General features: G+C 35.5%; 1 long non-coding RNA gene across 2 annotated transcripts in view; it reads right to left on the bottom strand.

Annotated features, from left to right (window-relative positions):
- Window positions 1-22613, bottom strand: part of LOC111756051 (uncharacterized) — a 183720-nt gene that overhangs the window by 91273 nt on the left and 69834 nt on the right. For both annotated transcript variants that reach the window (XR_010042045.1, XR_002790551.2), the window contains one exon: window positions 20761-20969. This is a non-coding gene — a long non-coding RNA (uncharacterized LOC111756051). The remainder of the gene's footprint in view (window positions 1-20760; window positions 20970-22613) is intronic.

The raw sequence follows: 22613 nt of genomic DNA, 5'->3' as shown, positions 1-22613 counted from the left end.
TAAGGTGCACACACAATGGACAAATTAACTAGAGGCATGGAAATACTTTCTGTTTTATTCTACTGATCCTTCTGCTCTTTTGTCAACCATCTCACTTGACTTTATGATACGTTCATGAAAGTAAACAGTGTCTCTTCTCAATCTGGTTCAATACAAAACTCCAAGGACTTCTCTTCCAATCCTTCCTTCTTGTGTTCTATAATCACCCAAAACCTGGATGATCATTCTGTGCCCCTAATCTTTCTCCTATTATATTTAACCTCATTCACCTCTTCATCCTACCCACTATCCTCCTGAACCCCCCACATGTGCACACAAACACATAAAAAAGGTAAAATCACTAATAATTGGATAATTGCTGTATATAAGTTCCTGGTATAAGTCGAACTATATTTCTATAGACCTTCCTAATATGGTTACTGATATCAGGCTAGTAGTTACCACAGTTTGTCAGTAGCCAGGCTGTACTTAAGACAATTATTATTTCCAACTGAACTACTTTAACCAGGATGTTATACATGCTATAATCAGTTTTTCTCCCTATAAGGCAACACTGCAATTGTAAGGAATCACAACCATCACCATAGTCCAGGAAAGCCTTAACACCAGTGAAAAAGCTAACTAACATAAGAAATCTATAAGCATCAACACAGAAAGCAAAAGAGAATAGAAAATTATCAGACAAGCAAAATTCAATCCCAAATGCCCAGTCAAACCAAGACAAAACTAGAGCACAAAAAAATAGAGGAAATCAGAAGCCAACAAATGGAACTCTCCAAAATGATTGGAGCAAAAGTCAAAAAAACAAATGCCCATAGAAAAAATAATCTCTAAGGCACAAAAAGAAATGACTCAAAATAAAAGACATTAAAGCAAACACAGATGAACAAACAGAGGAGCTCAGGAAAATGATGGAAACTATGAATGGCTAACATAAACAAGAAATGTAATCAATGAAACAGATCCAACCAGAAATGCAGAAGGTTAGAAACTGCATTGAAAGTATATGCAGATCGGTGTGCAGAGGAGGAGCTGGGCAGATCTAGGGTGCCCTCATCAGCCTCTCTGCATGTCTGGAGGACTCTGGATATCTCCGCCCAGACTGTTGGAGTTCCCCCAGGCTCCCAGGTGCAGTGAAGGGGAGAGGTGGGTTCGAGGCTACCACATCAGCCTCCCCATTCCGGTTACACTTGGAGAACTGCTGAGCTCCCAACGGGTGGGCGCGCCCACACTATCAGCCTAGCCCAGCCTGTTTAGCTGCCGCGCCTGCCCATCGGTGTGCAGAGGAGGAGCTGGGCAGATCTGGGGTCCCTTCATCAGCCTCTCTGCGTGTCTGGAGGACTCTGGATATCTCTGCCCAGACTGTTGGAGTTCCCCCAGGCTCCCAGGTGCAGTGAAGGGGAGAGGTGGGTTCGAGGCTTCCACATCAGCCTCCCATTTCCAGTTACACTTAGAGAACTGCTGAGCTCCCGACGGGTGGGCGGGCCCACACTATCAGCCTAGCCCAGCCTGTTTAGCTGCCACGCCTGGCCATCGGTGTGCAGAGGAGGAGCTGGGCAGATCTGGGGTGCGCTCATCGGGCTCTCTGTGTGACTAGAGGACTGTGGATATCTCTGTAACCAGGGAGGGACCACAGGTTCCTGAGGCACCGCGGCCTGTGGTGAGTACCCTAACCCAGCTGCGATTGAAGAACTGTAGAGCTTCCACGGGGCAGGTAGGCGCACAGTGTCCCTGAGGCCCAGCTTGTCTGGAACTGTGGAGCTCTGAGCAGGCAGAGGAAGGCCACTGGTTCTGTAGGCCCAATGGCTTGGGGTAGCGTGGTGCCAGAGTCCCAGTAGCTCCAAACATAGAAGGGGATTTTCAACAGATCCTGAGGAAGCTTTCAAATAACACTTGAAACACAGAAATATAGGAAAATGACAAAACGAAAAACCAAATTACAACCTCAAACCTCCAGCCCATCTCAAGAAACCCTAAGAGCGATGTATATAGAAGAAAATATATCCCATCCACCTCATATATCGGACACAATAGCTACTGAAATTGACAAGCAATTCCAGGAAGCTTTAAAGAAATTCAAACTCGAAATAATCTCCCAGATAAAAGAAGAAATGATAAAAGAAATGAAAGAGATTCTAAATATATCTAAAGAAAACACAGATAAAAAATTGGAGGAACTAAACAAAAAGATAGAATCCCTAGACGAGCAATATAAGAAACAAACAGAATACATAATGCAGATGCACAGAGATATACAGGAAATAAAAAACTCCACTGAAAGTTGTAAAAACCGCCTTAATGAAAGTGAAGATAGAATTTCAGACCTTGAAGACAGGATTGCAGCTAGTGAACACGAAAGGAAAGATCTTTTGAAAATAACAAGGAATCAGGAAACAACAATTCAACAACTGCAAGACGATGCAAAGAAGAATAACATAAGAATGATAGGGATTAATGAAAGAGAGGGAGACAACATGAAGGATGTCAGGAGGATATTTAGAGAAGTAATAGCTCAAACTTTCCCAAGCATGAGATCAGAAACTGACATCAGGATCAGTGAAGCATATAGAACTCCAAACAGTCATAACCAAAATAAAACTACACCCAGACATATAATAATCACCATCCCAGAAATCCAACACAAGAATAGATTATTAAAAGCTGTCAGAGAGAAAAGACAAATCACTTATAAAGGAAAACCTATCAGAATCACAGCAGACTTCTCAGCACAAATGATAAATTCAAGAAGAGCATGGAGTGAAATATTCCAGATCCTAAAACAAAATGATTTCCAACCAAGACTGATATATCCTGCAAAACTATCATTCAAAATAGATGGTGCAATACGATACTTCCATGACAAAGAACAGCTGAAGAACTTCATGAACACCAAACCAATCCTCCAAAAAATATTGAAAGACAGTTTAGATACACAAAGGAAAAAACCACTAAGCAAAGCAGATAATTAAACAGAACAGAAAGATAAAGATGCAACAGCAGAGAGATAACATTCCTACAATTAACCAGCATTTAACAGTAATAACCATTAATGTAAATGGTCTCAATGCACCAATCAAAAGAAACAGACTAGCAGAATGGATCAAGAAACAAAATCCAACCATATGCTGTTTACAGGAAACCCATCTAACCCAGAAGGATACTCACAGACTGAAAGTCAAAGGATGGAAAACAATTTTTCATGCAGCAGGAATCCAAAAAAAGGCAGGAGTAGCCATTCTGTTTGCAGACAACGTGAACTTTAAACCAACAATGACCATTAAGGACAAAGAAGGTCACTACATACTCATAACGGGAAAACTCCAAGAGGAAGAGATAACTATCTTAAATATATACGCACCAAACTCCAGAGCACCCAGTTATATAAAACAATTATTAACAGAAATGAAAACTCAAATTATCAGTAACACAATTGTAACAGGAGACCTTAATACACCACTGACACCAAGGGACAGATCAACCAGACAGAAAATGAGCAAAGAAATAACAGAACTGAATCACACCTGTGAACAAATGGGTTTGATAGACATATACAGAATGTTCCACCCAACAACATCAGAATACACATTCTTCTCAGCAGTACATGGATCATTTTCTAAAATAGACCATATATTAGCTCACAGAACATATTTAAGCAAATGCAAAAGAGTTGAAATCATCCCTTGCATATTATCGGATCATAGCGCTCTGAAATTAGAAATTAATGACAAAGGATACTGCAAAAATTCCGCAAACACATGGAAACTAAATAACACACTCTTGAGTAATCAGTGGGTCACAGAAGAAATTAAAGAAGAAATTAAACAATACCTAAAAGAAAATGAAAATGCAGATACAACTTACCGGAATCTGTGGGATGCAATGAAAGCCGTTCTGAGAGGAAAATTTATTGCACTGAGTTCCCACATCAGGAAAACAGAACGAAAACAAATAAATAACTTGATGCTACACCTCAAACAGCTAGAAAAAGAAGAGCAAGTCAAGCCCAAAGCCAAAAGAAGAGAGGAAATTATAAAAATCAGAGCAGAAATCAATGCAATAGAGACTAAGAAAACAATCCAAAGAATCAACGAATCAAAGAGTTGGTTCTTTGAAAGAATAAATAAAATCGATAAGCCCCTAGCCAACCTTATTAAAAAAAGGAAAGAAAAAGCTCAAATTCATGCAATAAGAAATGAAAAAGGAGAAATCACTACAGACCCAATAGAAATACAGAGGATCATCAACACCTATTTCGAAAACCTCTACTCTCAAAAGTTTGATAACACAGAAGAAATAGACAGATTCTTAGAAGCATATGAAGTACCAAAGCTAGATCAAGAGGATATAAAACTGTTGAATAACCCAATCTCTGCTAATGAAATTGAGAATGTAATTGGGTCCTTGCCCACCAAGAAGAGCCCAGGCCCAGATGGATTCACTGCAGAATTCTACAAGAAATATAAAGAAGACCTAATGCCGACACTCCTCAAACTATTCAATGAAATTGAAAGGGAAGCAATCCTTCCTAAGTCATTCCTGGAAGCAAATATTACTCTAGTACCAAAACCTGAGAAAGACCCAACTATAAAAGAGAACTATAGACCGATCTCCCTAATGAACACAGATGCAAAAATCCTCAATAAAATATTGGCAAATAGGATCCAGCAAATCATCAAGAAAATTATACACCATGACCAAGTGGGATTCATCCCAGGAATGCAAGGATGGTTCAACATACGCAAATCAATAAATGTAATCCACCATATCAATAAAGCCAAAAATAAGAATCACATGATCATCTCTATAGATGCAGAAAAAGCCTTCGATAAGGTCCAACACTTATTCATGATAAGAACTTTACAGAAAATTGGAATAAATGGTCTTTACCTCAATATAATAAAGGCCATTTATGACAAACCAACAGCCAGCATCATACTAAATGGCCAAAAATTGAAAGCCTTTACTTTAAAATCGGGTACAAGACAAGGATGTCCTTTATCACCACTCCTATTTAATATAGTACTGGAAGTACTAACCAGAGCAATTAGGCAGAAAGAGAAATAAAACGGGTAAAGATAGGAAAAGAAGAAGTTAAATTATCATTGTTTGCAGATGACATGATACTCTACATAGAAGACCCCCTAAACTCCATTGAAAGATTCTTAGATACAATAAATAAATTCAGTAATGTGGCTGGATACAAAATCAATACTCAGAAATCAATAGCATTCCTATACACGAACAACAAAATCACAGAGAGGGAAATAAGAGAAACTATACTCTTCACATTAGCAAGCAAAAAAATGAAATATTTAGGAATTACTCTTACGAAAGAAGTGAAAGACTTATACAGTGAAAATTATAATACACTGAAAAAGGAAATTGAAGATGATCTCAGAAAATGGAAAGACATCCCTTGCTCATGGATAGGAAGAACAAACATTGTGAAAATGGCCATTCTCCCAAAACTGTTATACAGATTCAATGCAATCCCAATAGAAATACCATCAACATACCTTATAGATCTAGAGAAATCACTCCTAAATTTCATCTGGAACCAGAAGAGACCTAGAATCGCAAAGGCAATTCTAAGCAGCAAAGACAAAGCAGGAGGCATCACAATCCCTGACTTGAAGTTATACTACAAAGCAACAGTAGTAAAATCAACATGGTATTGGAATCAAAACAGAACCGAAGATCAATGGAATAGATTAGAAGATACAACCACAACTACAAACGCACTCAACCACCTTATCTTTGATAAAGGAGCCAAGCAGGTTCACTGGAAGAACGACAGTCTCTTTAATAAATGGTGCTGGAAAAACTGGCTCTCCATTTGCCGAAAACTAAAGCTAGACCCACGTCTATCACCATGTACTAAATTAAAATCTAAATGGGTCAAAGATCTGAATATTAAAACAGAAACACTAAATCTATTGGAAGACAAAATAGTTAAAAACATAGTAGGTAACGAATTCATGAACAGGACTCAAACCGCACAAGAAATACTCCCCAGAATCAATAACTGGGACCACTTCTTATTAAAAAGTTTCTGCATGTCAAAAGAAACCTCCAGCATAGTGAAAGGAAAACCCACAAACTGGGAAAAGATTTTAGTGAACTCTCTCTCAGACAAGGGCCTCTTGTCTAAAACATATAAAGAATTAAAGAAACTCAGACCTCCAAAATTCAAAGATCCAATCCAAAAATGGGCATCTGAGATGAATACGCAATTCTCAGATGAAGAAATGCAAATGGCAAATAAATACATGAAAAAATGCTCATCATCATTGGTCATTAGAGAAATGCAAATTAAAACCACACTGAGATACCATCTCACTCCTGAAAGAATGGCCAGGATCAAGAAAACCGACAACAAATGCTGGAGAGGCTGTGGGGAAAAAGGAACTCTCCTGCACTGTTGGTGGGAGTGTAGACTGGTACAGCCTTTGTGGAGATCTGTCTGGAGATTTCTCAAAAAGTTGGGATTGGAAATCCCATTTATTCCAGCTATTCCACTTCTAGGCATATTCCCAGAAGAACTGAAAGCATCATACCACAGTGATATATGTGCACCTATGTTTATAGCAGCACAATTTGTAATCGCCAGATCTTGGAAACAACCCAAGTGTCCATCAACTGAGGAATGGATAAAAAAGTTGTGGTATTTCTATACAATGGAGTATTATTCAGCTATAAAGAAGGATCACATTGAGATATTTATCAATAAATGGGCGCAGCTTGAGACCATACTCATAAGTGAAATAAATCAATCTCGCATGTGTGAATACCGAATAGTTTCCCTAATGTAAGTAATGATTCAAATATATAAAAATATGTGGTAATCATGATTCCCCATTAGGTGGCCTTGAAGCCTTATAAAGTTTTCACTCATTAATTAGAAAGGCTTTATTCTGGGCTTCTTGATATGGAAATATTTGAAGCTAGAGTATATGAAGTTTTATCCAAATATTTCAAGGAAAAAGACAGACACTATGGTAACTACTATTAAGTCGGGTTATATGGTGGTGAAGTACTAGGTTGCTGAAGCAGTCATGCTTTGACCTCTATTGTTATATTGTTATGTCCTGTTTTATCTCAATCTCCCCCTTATTCTTTTAAAAAAATTATTTAGTCATTTCTTATATTTGTCTTAATTAAAGAAAAAATTTAAAAAATTAAGATATATAAATAGTAACTCTTTTTGATTTTCTATTAACTTGTTTTGAAGTCCTGTAATACTCCCACAATCTTGTTTTGACTGATTAGACTCTGTTCCATTCTGTATGATAGTATCAAGTTTGAGGATCTAGGCAACTACTTTGAAGGCAATAAGATTCACTAAGATGCCCATTCTGGTTTGACTATTGTCTTCTTTGGAAGTCCTGTAATGTTTACAATGTTTAAGTTTTATTGGTCTTGTTCTCTACTGTTTTGTCCAACTTTATAATATCTAATGAGATAGACAATTCTTTTTAAGGAAACAAGAGACAACGTTGATAACCATTGTTGATAACCTTGTACTCTGTTCTACACCATGTGCTATGTCTATCCTTGGTTTTGACTGACAGCTCTGTTTTGCCATATTTGACTGTATTCTCTCCCCCCAAAAAAGTAATAAGAACTAAGGAGTAATAAAATCCAAAATGTGTAAATTTTATTGTAAAAAAGAGAGGGAAAAAAAAAGAAAAAGAGCTCTAACGGATATAACAGCAAGTGTGTTTGGGGTGTTAAATAGCTGACTATATCAATGTTTTTGGATCATTGAACACAGCTGTTTGCAGTCTCCCTGTTTGAATGTCCACCTTGTATTCTTTGATACTGTTATTTGAGCAACTATTTTCAAGATGATAATATGTAATCTATTAACAGGTGATTCCTTACTGTTGTGTTTTTTTTTTTGTAGTTCTGTATTACGTGTACCCTTACACCACTTTGTTTTGTTTTGTGTTTTTCTCTTTTTCCTCTTAAATAAAAAAAAAGTATATGCAACAGATTGAAGGAAGCTGAGGATAGAATATCTAGAAGATAAGTATGTGATTAGGGACCAGGAAAAGAAAGATACAGTACAAATAGGAGGGGCCACTTAAAAGTAATCTGACAGCTACAGGATGAAGCAGAGAAGAACAAGATAATATTGACTAGAATCAATGAGAAGCTGACGACAGTACAAAAGTCATTAAAAACCTCATCACAGAAATGGCATAAAATGTCTCAAACATAGATAAAGAATTTGGCATACAAATACATGAAGCATATAGAACTCCAAATAGCTATGACTGAAACAAACCTATACCAAGGTATATAATAATCAGGATTTAGCACAAGAACAAAATATTAAAAACTGCTAGAAAAAAGAAACATATCAAGCTTACCAGTGGCTGTGGTGTGACTGGCAGCAGCAGCCCCAAGAGGAGAACTACCAGCATCTCCTGAAATCCACGCCATGTTGGAACTTAGGACACTGAGAAACCAAGCCAGCAGTTCGCCTCCCTGATAAGCGGCTGTGCTGTGACAGGCTACGACTCCTCCAAGGGGAGAACCACCAGTGTCTCCTGAGAGTCACACCATGTTGGAACTTAGGACACTGGGAAACCAAGCAACCAGCCTGCCTCCCTGTTAAGCAATAGTAAGTCTACCGGTCAAACATCCCACTTCCCCTGCCCCCCTTTAGTAAAGGGGGACCAGAGATCTGAGCATCTCTTGGGGGGTTGGCCATATGCAATATAGCAAATAGGGGAGATATCCTTCTACCATTTTTTTGAAAGCAAATATTTTACTACTGTTTTGCTTTAGTCTGATTAATGGTATTGTTCTATTCAATATTCTGTAGTGTTCTGTACTTCATTTTATTTTGCTATACATGATTGAGAGAACTAATATGATGATAATGAGATATTCTGTGATACCTATTGCTGTTATCCCAGTAACCTGCTGTGAAGTTCTGTACCAATGTCACTACACTGTCTCAATTGGCTTTGTTCTGTCCTGGTCTGTTGTATTTTACTACCTTCAAAATAATAAAAAATAAGAGATATTTGGTCAGCCTATAAAAAAAACATATGAACTGTAGAGGAAAGTGCATCAGAATCACAGTAAACTTTTCAACACAAACCCTGAAATCAAGGAGAACTTATAGTGAGGTACTTTAAGCCCTAAAGGAAAATGATCTTCAGACTCATGTATCCCATAAAACTATCTTTCAAAATTGATGAATACATAAGATAAATCCACAATAAAGAACAACTGAAGAAATTTATGACCACAAAATCAGCTCTACAGAATTCTATGAAAGATATATTAAAAGAGATAATGAAGATCACAAACACATGAGAACAAAGAAGCCACTAGGCAGGGCAAGCAATTATATAGAGGAGAAAGGCAGGTAACAAAGAACATGAAAAAGAAAAGCTGATACATATCACTTATAACCACCAACATAAATGGTCTCAACTCACCCAGGCAAAAGAAACAGACCAGCAAAATGGAACAAGAAACAAGACCCAAAAATATGGTGCATTCAAGAAACACATTTAATCCAAAATGAAATTCATACACTGAAAGTCAAAAGATAAAAAACAATTCCCCATGCCATAGGAACCCAGAAAAAAACAGGAGCAGCTATTCTATTTACAGACCATGCAAACGGTAAGCCAAAACTGATCAAAAGAGACAAAAAAGGTCACTACATAATTGTAAAGGGAAAACCCCAGGAAGAGATAATAATCATAAATATGTATATGCCAAATACAGATTAACTCAACTACATAAAGCAAATATTAACAGACATGAAAAACTAAATAAGCACTAACATACTGTAGTGGGGGACCTTAACACTTCACTCTCATAAATAGATATGCCAACTAGACAAAAAATCAAAAAAAAATTCTAGAACTAAACCAAGCCTGTGAACAAAGGGACTTGGTAGATATCTATAGGGTGTTCCAAAACATCAGGATCTCCAGTCTTCACAGCAGAACATGGGACATCCTTCAAAATAGACCATAGCTGACAAAACATATTTAAGTAAATGTAGAGGAATTGAAATCACCCCATGCATACTATCTGACCAGAATGCAATGCAACTGGAAATCAGTGACAAAGGAAATCCTAAAAACTACATTAACACATGGAAATCAAATAACACCCTTCTGAACAACCAATAGATCACAGAGGCAAAGACAAAATTAATAAGTACATACAATTCAATGATGATGCAAATACAACATATCATAACTTATGGCACAGAATGAAAGCAGTCCTACAAGGGAAACTTATAACAATGAACTCACATATCAGGAAAACAGAAAGTTCAAATAAACAACTTAGTGTTTAATCTCCAACTTTTAGAAAAAGAACAAATCAAACCCAAAGTTCATACAAGGGAGAAAATTATAAAGATAAGAGCAAACTAATGCAATAGAGACTAAGAAAACAATAGTAACTACACATTTCACAACAAGCATCCAAAAAAATGAAACATGTAGGAATCAATCTTACAAAGGATGTAAAATATCTGTACAGTGAAAATTACAGTACCCTGAAAAAGGAGACTGAAAAAGATATCAGAAAATGAAAAGATATCTCTTGGGATCGTGGATAGGAAAAATAAGCATAGTAAAAATGGCCATACTCCCAAAAGTACTATACAGATTTAATACAATCCTTATCATAACACCACTTGTATACCTCACAGATGTAGAGAAAACATTCCTAAAATTCATTTTAAACTAGAAAAAAACAAGATTAGCAAAAGCAATTCTGGGCAACAAAGGCAAGTCAGGGGTTATCACATCTCAGACCTGAAATTATATTGCAAAGCTAATGTGATAAAATCATCATGGTATTGGGAAAAAAAAAACAGGCCTGAGAATCAGTGGAACAAAATAGAAGATGCAGACACAATCCCAAATATCTTATCTTTGACAAAGGAGCCAAACATGCTTACTACAAGAAAGTCTCTTTAATAAATGGTGCTGAAAAAAACTGGCTTTTCACATGCTGAAGACTAAAACTAGACCCATGTCTATTACCATTCATTAAACTAAAGTCAAAATGAATCAAATATCTCATTAAAATATAAACATTAAACTTACTGGGAAGAGAAAATAAGTAGAAATCTTGAAGACATAGGTATAGGCAGAGACTTATGAACAAAACTCAGACTGCAAGGAAAATGCTATAATGAATCAACAAATGGAATCTCATCTTCTTAAAAATTCTTCCATAACAAAATAAATCACCAGCAGAGTGAGAACACAACACACAGAGTGAGAAAAAAGTTATAGCTAGTTGTCCCTCCAACAAAGGCCTTGTATCTAGAACATATAAAGAATTGAAAAAAAAATCAGACCTCCCTAATTTAAAGACCTGATCAAAAAACAGGCATCTGAGATGAATACATACTTCTCAGATGAAAAAATACAAATGACAAAAAAATTATATGAAAAAAACTTCAATATCATTGATCATTTGAGAGATGCAAATTAAAACAACACTGAAATTCCATCTCCATAAAGGGTAGCTGTCATCAAAAAAGCAACCAATAACAAAATGCTAGAGGGCCTGTAGTGAAAACGAAATCCTTGTCCAGTGTTGGTGGGAGCGTAGACTGGTGCAACCAGTGTGGAAGTCATAGGGGAGATTCCTCAGAAAACTAGGATTAGAGGTCTCATTCAATCCACTTGTTTTCCTTCTAGGTTTCTTCCCAGAAAAATTCAAAACATCATACCACAACAATATATACTTGCATGTTAATAGTAATTTGTAGTAGCTAAATCTTGGAAGCAACCTAAATGCTTATCAACTGAGAAATGGATAAAAAGACGTGGTTTTTCTGTATAATGGAGTAATCAGCCATAAAGAGGGATAAACAGGAGACTTTTATAGGTAAATGGATGCAACTCATAACCATACTCATCAGTAAAATAAATCAGACTCATATTGTAAATATAGCATCATCTCACTAGTGTAAGAAACTGAATGAGTAAATAAGATCCAAAATGTACAATAAATATTGTGAACTGGGAACAAACTGTTTAAAAGAAAAAAATCTGTGTTGGGAGAAAATGGAAAGGAAGAAAGGGAAAAAGAAAATATACATAAGTGTATGCAAAATAGTTAAGATACTTATACAGTTAGTTCACTTAGTTTATTGAAAAGAAGTTTGTACTAATATTCTTTACACAAGATATCCTTAAATTTGTACTCTGAATAACTCCTACAAAGACAATACATTATATATTATTTTAACTCTCCTACTAATCTGCTTTGAAACTCTATTTTATTATTTTTTCTCTTTAAAATAAAAAAATGAAACTGAAGAACAATAAAAATTTTTCAAGTAAAAAAATCTATGAAAGTCTTTGCCAGCTCACCTAAAAGGATAAGTTTTAGTTAAAAAAAAAAAATGAATGTGTGTGTGTGTGTGTGTGTGTGTGTGTGTGTGTGTGTGTGTGTGTATTTAGAAACGTTTACCTATTTAAGTAAATTACGAGTACTGGAAATGATATAAATAAAAGTAAGTATTATTTTAATTAGTATAAAAACTAATTGTCTAAAGGGAAAATAGTAAAAGTGTATAGTGGACTTTATACCATTTTGTGGAATTAAACTATATGACATCAATAGCATAAAGATAGAGAGGAAAATGAAATATTTCATTTTAAAATGTTTATGTATTATGCTATATTATTTGAAAGCATTTTGTGCTGTAAACCATCACTACTTAAAAAGACTAATAAAGTCATGATAGAGATAAAGCAGAATGATAAAAGACAAAGAAAAAATGAATAAAGTATTAAAAACCACACAACAGAAAACAAGAAGGTAGTTTAAATTCAACTTATCAACAATTAAATCATAGGAATTTTAAATCCAATTAAGACAAATACATCAGATTGGATTTTTAAAAACAAGATATTCTATTAGAAACCTACCTTAAACATAACATATAAGTGGGTTGGTTAAAAGTAAAGAGTTGTAAAATAATACACCAACCAAACACAACCAAAGAAATTTTGGCTACTATATTCATACCAAATAAATTTCAGAACAAATTATATTGCTTAATATTTTTCAAATTAGAAAACAGAATCCAATCATACATGCAAGGATTATGAATAAATGAGTTTATCTTGAATCTTCAAAGTTGGCTCAGTTTAGGAAAGTAAATCAATATAATTCACCATGTCAACAAACTGAAAACTAAAAATCAATAAAGAAAAAATTGACAAAATTCAATATCACATCATAGTAATTGCTCTCAGCCCAGTAAGGCACAAAAAAGGAATGTTCATTGGAAAAGACATAAACACATCATGATTATCTACATTTTAAAAATCCCAAATAATCCTGCATTAGTTTTTCCGTTGCTGGGATATAATATCTACAGATCACAACTTTGAGCAAGAGTAGCTTATTTTAGCGCATAGTCTCAGGAGATTCAGTATATACTGGCAAGAACAACACAGTGAAAGCATAGTGCTTAATGCTGCTTAATTTATGGTAACCAGGAAGCAGAGCAGGGGAGCAGTGCTAGAGTGAAAAGCCAAGGGAACAGATACAGTACCCAGGCTCACACCTCCAGACCCATCCAGACACACCCAGGAGTGTGCTCTACCAACTCCTCAGGCAGCTCCAAGATCAATCAAGTTGATACAGTCAAATTTAGCCATCACAAATCTACAAAAATAGTACTAGAATTAACATAACCTCAGCAAGAGCATAACATACAGAACTAATATGCAAAGCTAGATTTTATTTTCTTAACTAATACAGAAAAACGTAAAAATTAGACATTTGTGGAGTACTACATTATGTTTCATTACATGTATATAATATGTAATACAATAAATCCCCAACTTAGGAAAGTTGCATTCCGGAGAATATAAGTCAGATACTTTAGAAAGTCAACAGAGTAAGTCTTACACAACCTTACAATAACATATAATGTATTTTGCTTTGCACTTCTTAGCAGGCTCCTCCACACCACCATTGCTTTTCCTTTTGCGACCAGATATCATGAGCTGTGGCTGGGGGCACTGTATACTGTGCACTGTGGTTGAGTACACTATCATGCTTTACAATAAACACAACTGTGACAATGTCCAGCAGACACTTGAGCTACTGGCATCATTTGTTCACACCTATGAATGCTTATAACATAAGGTCCATTCACATCTATGAAAGTTCACAACTCAAATGTTTGAAAATCAGGGTCTACTGTATTTAAAGCAAAACATATCTGTCACCTCAAACATTTATTATTTATGTAGAAAACATCCAAAATCTAGCTTTTTAGAACACACAGTACATTATCATTATCACATTCACCACACTGTGCAATGGTGCACTTAAAATAGTTACTCCTTTCTAACTATAATTTAGTATTCATTGATCGGCTGCTCTTCATCCCTCACATTTCCTACTCTCCCCTGCATCAGGCAACCACCATTTTATACTCAAGGTTTAGGACATGGGTCCCAAACTCTTGGGTACTGGACCACAGTCTGTTAGGAACCAAGCCACACAGGAAGAGATGACTGAGTGCCAGGGCCAGCAAGCAAAACTTCATTTGTTATTTACAGCCATGGCACATCACTCAAATGATTGCCTGAACCCTGGCTTCTGCCACACTAGATTTTCATAGGAACATGAATCTTACTGTGAAAGCCACTTAGGTTGTGTACCTTGTGAGAATCTAATGCCTGGTGATTGAGTAGATCTAAAGCAATGATACTAGTGCTGGGGTGTAGCTGCAAATACAAATTAATATTGACTGCATGGAGATCGTAAGAAATCAACTGCTTGCAGATTTGTATCAAAACTCTATCAGTGCTAGAGGTTTAGCTCAGCGGCATGGCATAAGTGCCTGGCAAGCGTGAGCTCATGAGTTCAATCCCTGGTACACCAAAAAAAAAAAAAAAAAAAAAAAACCTCTATCAGTGAGTGACAAGTGATAATTTAACTGCCTCTAGTTGACTTTAAAAAAGGAAAGTGAGTCGATGTATTTCAATTGCACAGCTGCAACTGGAAGCAGGCTTTAAGTTAGAATCTGACATCTGGGGCTAGAGATTTAGCTCAGTGGCATAAGCACCTGCCTTGCAAGCAGGAGGTCATGAGTTCAATCCCAGGAACAACAACAACAACAACAAAAAAGTAAGACATCTGCTTTTTGTGTATGGCCTGCACACTATTTATTAATTTTATCTATGTATGCCTTTTTCCTATGCTGAACACTTGTCTCAATCACAGTTTTGCTCCCTACTTTGCTTCCTGATTACCATAAATTAAGTAACTTAAAGCAAACCCTCAGTAAATGACTAAAAACACAAATGTCAGAATCTTCTTTGAAAAGGGTGACAGACTCTATGATGAGAGAGCAGAAGACTCTAGGACTCACAACCATAAGAAAGCTGCATTCAAAACACAGTTTCAAAGGGCCTACTTTAATTGTGTGTTCTTTGTAACAAGTGATTCATATTCTCCAAGCCTGCTTAGGATAATATAATAGCAACCCGCTATCTAACAAAGTCACGAAACTTTCAAAACTGCTTGTCTCTTGGAGACCAGGCCCCTGCATTAAAAGACAAGCTTTTGCCATTTCCAAAAGAAAATAAAACCTCTAGAATAAAGCATACACGAATATCTTTTGTAACTTAGATTGGGCAAAAATTTCTTAGATAAGATACTAAATACACAATCTAATTTAAATATTGATAGTTGGATTTTGTCAAAATTAAAAACTACTCTATGAAGTACACTTTAAAAGACAAGACAAAAATGAACCATTGAATGGGAAAAATACTTGCAAAATACCTATCTGTTAAAAGTACTTGTTCTCTGAACATACAAAAAATCTTAGTATTTAATAATAAATACCAAAGAATCCAATAAATGGATGGGGGAGGGAATAGACTTGTCATCCAAGAAGAAATACAGATATCAAATAAATCTATGGGGAAATAAATAAATAAATACAAATGGCAAATAAATCTGAAGTATCAAGTTTCACTAGGAAAACACAAACCACAATGAGATAATAATTTACACTTATTACAAAAGCTACAATTCAATTTTAAACATAGCTAAAAATGACAAGTTCTGACAGAGACAGAAAGAAACTGGAATTTTCATACATCACTAATAAGTATAAAAGCAGCTTTAGAAAATAGTTTGACCATTTCTTAAAAGGTTATGCATATGCTTACCACATGACCCAGTAGTAATTTGTATCCTACATACATACAATGAAAACATTTGTACATACAGTATCATTATACAAATATCTACAGGCCATTTATTTACTTGCTAAACCTGGAAAAGGTATTTATCTACTATTCAATATATATATATTCCTGGAATATATATATATATATTTCTTGGAATATATATATATATATATATATATATATATATATTCCAAGAAAAAGGATATTTCTCAACAACAAAAAGAATAAACCACTGATACATGAATGATTCTCAAAAATGTTATGCTAAATGAAAGAAGCCAGACTCAAAAAGATACATACTGTTTGATTCGATTTATGTGACATTTTAGGAAAGGCAAAATAACAGTGACACAAATCAGTTGCCAGACCCTGGAGGAAGTGGAGAGAATTGACTACAAAAGACCATAAAGAAACTTTTGAGGATGATAGAATTGTTCCATAACCTGACCACATTATATGACAGGGTATGTTTGTCAAAACCCACAAAAGGGTGAATCTTACTGTACGAAAATTATATTTCAAAAATCTGACTTAAAAAAGACTATCAAGAAAATGTCCATAGCGGCTAATTTTTCTATCCTTTTGTACATGTATATTTTCATATTCCCATAATAAAACACTATTTATATGTGCCTGATGTAGGTAGTATTTATTATGTAACATTGTGAATCAAAATCAAACTCAAAGCATATTACTGAAGTTTCTACATTAGATTTCAGTAATGGTACAATTCAGACCTAATTTTCCAATTTATTTTATATGATCCTTGAGAAACTGTTTACTGCCATTATTTGGCTCTGGAAAATCTTGACTGGCTACATTAGAAAACTAACTTTGGTATAAGTTTCCAGCACAGTTAATGACAAAATTGTTTGTCATTATATAATAATGACAAAATTGTTTGAATATAGATTTGCACTTAAACTGCTCAAAAACTATTTTATATAAATTTAGAACATACTTCATGAGCTAATTTTAACAACTTTACATTCTAATGCCTCCTGCTTTTCTCTGCAATAAATAAACATTTTAAAATGGATGCCAATATCATATACAAGCTCTTCAATTTCTAATAGGTCATTTATTTAGAATGTAAATATAAGAAAGTAAATCAAAACAAGTCACAGGCTGGGAATAAACCTATATAAACTATGTTCTAATAAAGGACTTACACTAGAAATACATGAGAGTTTTTGCCCAACTGAAGTCACACAAAGCAAGAAGATTCCAGCAGAAAGCTTTTGCTATATTATAAAGATTCTAGTTTTAATATCCTGTTTTATGCTATCCCAAGTGATTCTAATCTTATATAGTGCTCATTTAAAAGCTTTTAAAAAGATAAGAGCTAACAGATTTTGCAAAAGTCTATAATCCTCTAAGGCATTCTAAACTATGGGAATAATTAAGGAAAAAATAATACAAAATCTGTTGATTCCCATCTGCCCTCAAATTTCCACACTTAGACAATGCCTTATAATACAGGAACTATTTGATTATTACTTTTAGTTTTTTAAAACATTGATCTTACCTGTCAGTGGCAATTCTTAGGACAAACATCTGAGAAAGGACATACTGTTACTTATGTGCCTGCTTTTTCTTTTTATTAGGATATGTTTATAGTACACAGTGATTGCATTCATTGTGGAGTATTGGTATATAACACATCTCAGTTCTTTTATGATTTCCCCCTTTTCCTCCAACACCCATTTTTTCCACCATCGGATTCATTTGTTTATCTTATAAATCCTTATAAAGTTAATTATCATACATGCAGATTAACAGCCAGACTAACAGACCAAAAAACACATAAAACATAGAAGACGATAAATCAAGGTACATTTTTAGATACATTGCTTATCCTGAATTACAATAGCTTTCTTTCTTCCTATTATCTGCCTTTTATTTTGCATTTTATTTATATATTGAATTTATGAAATAAGAGAAACTAAGTGATATTTAACCTTCTGTGACTGACTTATTCACCTAACACTATGGTCTCAAGGTCCATTGTGCTTTATGAATTTACCAAAGAGTGCCCTATTTTTTAGACATGCTTCATAACCCTAGCTTTATCATAATGTAAAAATCATATAACTGTATTAGTATAAATGAAATCAAGCCCCTTCATAACTGGATTGAACGGTCATAATTGTGCCAGCCTGCTTACAGCACTGCCAGGGCCATGGCATATGGCTGTCATTTGCCCTTGGAATAATACTATGCATTCTAGGCTAGGGATGGTAAATGTGCTTTGAAATCCAACTCTGCTGTTGCAAGACCTGTGTGATCTGCTAATGGAAAGTGGCACCTTTTTTCCAGTAGGTGGGTATTTGTGTAATTTGTAGGCTCATGGGGGAACCTTTTTTAATTCACACAAAGATGCTGTCAATATTAGAAGTGATCCAAAAGTCTATTATCCTTTCTAAAAATCCATCTTAGAAAACCTACCCACATTAGGAATTACATACTACACACTTTTTTCATTTTTTTACTATATCATTTATGGAACAGCTCTAAAATTGGAGGTAATCATTAATATTGCATAGGTAAGCAAACAATCAATCCCTTCATCTTGAAATTATCTATCACCATATTTCCATGTAATCTATATTATCTTAATCATTAGGTTTAAAATAAACAACACCTCTCTACATAAGTGGCAGGGTGTGTCCCTTCAGGAAAGCCTGATATATTATTTTCCTGTCTTCCTTAAGGAGAGCCAGATTTTCATTGCTGACTCTGAGCTGTGAAAAGCCAGTCACCTTGTGTATACAGCAAAGCTATGTCAGAAAAATGTAGTGAAACAAAACTGTATAGAGAATTCGCGGTCAGTTATAACTGACAGTACATGTAGCTTGGGAGTATCAGGTAAAAGTATCATAAATATAAGCCACCATGCTCATCTTCCCTTCAGTAACCATAACAATGATTTGTAGAATCTTTTCTTCTTCATGCATCCATAAACAATTAGCATCTCTTTGTTGAACTCTAATTGCTCTTCTTACACAGCTGTGCCACAGTACCACTCAAGAAAGAAGCCTCACTATTAAGATAGTTATTAATAAAATAATGCCCTACAAATGAAAAGGGCCTGGGGCATTCAGGAAAAGCAGGTTACCCCACATCCTTTCAGAACACTATAGACCATTTCTTAAAAGCTAAGTTGCTCTGTCCTTTTCTCTTAACTACAAACCCCTAGTGAGAGGCACAAGAATGTGGAGGTAAAGAACACAGCCTCTCTACAAAGAAGAAGCAAATAAAAGGACAAAACTTCCTTTTCCTGTCTATGACTTGTACTCTGAGTAACATTTTGGCCACTCTTAAGATAGTAATGTGCAGAATATTAACTCTTGTGGTTCTCTTAATTATTTTGTTATGAATTTTTGGTTTTTTTACATAGAAGCAGGAAGCACACTTTTTTGTCTTTATTACTCTATTTGTATTATATAAAAATAAAAAAGTAATTTTTAAAGTAACACGTCCTCTTGAACTCACTGTATTTGTTTTGAATTCTAGCTCTTCCACTGACAAAGCTGTGTGAGTGGAGAATATTATTCAACCTCTTCATGCCTCAGTATCCTCATCTGTAAACTGGCTCTTATATTGGTTTATTGTTGTGTGAATTACACAGCTTAACAGCCATAAAGAGCTTAGAAACATGCTTTGCATATATTAGATGTTCAATACATTTAAACAAAGACATGTTATTTTTATTCATTGCTATATACCTTTTCCTCTCCCAGTTAGTTAGTTTTCAAATTTTTTTTTTTTTTTGTCTTTTTCGTTTTTGTCGGTACCGGGGATCGAACTCACGACTGCCTGCTTGCAAGGCAGGCGCTTATGCCACTGAGCTAAATCCCCAGCCCCAGTTTTCAAATTTTTAATTCACACCTGCTACCTAACCACATCCTCAGCACCAAAAGCAAAACTGCAAACTAGCATTGAAGTCTATCTAACTATGCATTTGTGTTTTAGTAGCACTGTGGCTAAAGCAATAGAAAAGACCATTTGTGGTAGTTGTAAAGTGTTGGAGGTACTCACTGAATTACTCAAGTCACTTTTAAATCTTAGAGTCTTTCACCCTTCAAAGTGACACAATACAGGATGACAACATTCCTATCCCTTTCTATTTGAGAAACTCCAGAAGCTGTTTGTCCTAGAAATATCTTGACATGTTGGAAGTTTTCAGCTTCAGGAAATGAAATGTTTTACAGTGGCAGATTGAAATATTTGCAAATTTGACATGAAATTACTTCACATAGTGTAGGAAAAAAGTACACTTCAAAAAAAAAAAGATGTGAAATATGCATAGATAGATATAATTCTATATATTTAACTTACTTGTGATCTCCATCTGTATGCATCCCATAATAATACACTATTTGCAAAATCTAATAAACAACAATATACTGGTTCGTACTACAAAACAGTTAAGCTTCTTTGCTTGCCAGCAACTGAGTCTCTGACCAACAAGGGGTTAACAAAAAACACATTTTATTTTTCCCCAAGAGATTTACTCTTTACTCACCTTCTGCCATCCTCAGGCTTATGTAAGGGTTACAAGGATACCGCCTCAATCCAGATCATAAATTCACAGAGCATATTCCAAAGGAGGGAAGGAAAGGAGCCAACTTTTGCCATCTTTCCATTGATCTTTCCAGAAGCACCATTCTATTCCACCAGTACCCTTGAATTCATACTTCATGAGCCAGAACTGCATCACATGACCAATCTTGTCTGCAAGAAGATATGAGAGATCATCCAGCAATCCCAACTTTTAGCATGGAAGGAAAAAAAAATTAGGAAAAGAATGGTCATTGAGTAGACCTACTTATAATGTCCTTCTCCTGATCTTCCATCTAGAAAACTTATAATTATCCTTTAAGAAACAAAGCATCTGTCATCAGTTATTCTCTCCCAGCCCAATCCAAGCCAGTACTGTGTGTTCATTTTTTTTGTGAATTGACAGCACTTTGTGCAAGTGTACACGGTTGTGTCCCGTTTTGCATGTTTATTGTCACTGATACTAGTTTCCCCACTACAAAGTTAACTTCTAGAATGGAAAACACGTGTCTTAACCACTATATCCCTAATGTCTATTGGCAGTATAGTTGAAAATTTAGACCAAATTATCTAAACTATGATGATGAAACTATTCCTAAATGATCACACATGTATTGTGTTATAATAGGCAGCATACAAAATCACACACACCAAAAAAAAAAAAAAACTCTGAAAGAAATAAAATTAAGGGGAAATTGTTTATATTGATAATTGCCCAGGTAACCAAAGTCACTTTTTTCAACCAATATTTCAGTGTTTTGGAGGAAGTTTATTAAGCACTTCCAGGTCCATAAAAACAAAGACCAACCAGATAATATAGGCCTAGGGCAGGAAAAACACAAGCCCAGAATATCTTGTCCTACCAGAGAGCACAGAAGCTAATCAAAGAGTACCAGGGTTATGCTGAAAGAATTTAGGATCCTATGCAAACAGACCCAGATGGTTAGCTACCTACTGTGTTCTCACATGGTTGATTTTCTGTGTATATACATCCCTGGTATCTCTCCTATGTACAGATTTTCTCTTACAAAGATACAATAACTACGTTTTAACTTAATTATCTCTTTCAAGAGCCTATCTCCAAACACATTAACATTCATGGGTCTTAGGACTGTAACGCACACAGGTGGTGGGAGACACAATTCAAATAGGACAGCTGCCATCCTCAGCAATCCAACATTATGAGTTTTCCTGGAAATGTGTCTGACTAGGCAAGCTCCCCCTAAAAACCAAAACCAAAAACAGGGATCAGGTTAAGGTTGGTAGGGGCACTTCATTTCAATTTACTCTCATCAGATTCTAAGTATCAAAAACAAATTTAATCAGGTCTAACAGAAGACAAAAATTTTTTATGGAAATGGATTAGGGAATCCAATTTCTTATTCAGGCCCAATGAATCTGTCATAGCTTGAATAATCAGTATCTTTCTGACTTTGCTTGAGGCACCTTATCCCATGCAGAGAAATGGATGTATGCATGGAAAACATGTACTTGCCTCCATGCAAGGATGCAGAGTCAACATGAACCCCTCTGTGTACCATCTGCATTAACAGGGAGAGACACAGGAAGCTTCCTGCCACGAGCAGCAACAGAACTTAATCCTCTAACATCCAACAATGCCCTCATTGGGCTCTACACGTGTACTCTCTGCCTGAACTCCTTGCCAACCTCTTGTTCAAGGGTTCAGAAGGAGCAGGCAGGGCATTCTGTTCACAGGTGGTTTGCTTTGCCTAATTCCAAGTTTTCTAGGCACCTAAACAAATCTCAGCAGTCTTTCCTCTTTTACTGTTCCATTTCCCCTCAGTCTGCCAATGAGAT

The sequence above is a fragment of the Cavia porcellus genome, unplaced genomic scaffold (genome assembly GCF_034190915.1).
Source record: "Cavia porcellus strain 051 isolate PalLab524CR breed Dunkin Hartley unplaced genomic scaffold, mCavPor4.1 scaffold_22, whole genome shotgun sequence".
Classification (NCBI taxonomy): domain Eukaryota; kingdom Metazoa; phylum Chordata; class Mammalia; order Rodentia; family Caviidae; genus Cavia; species Cavia porcellus.
Note: the sequence above shows the minus strand (reverse complement) of the source record. Positions and strands in the feature narration are given on the sequence as shown.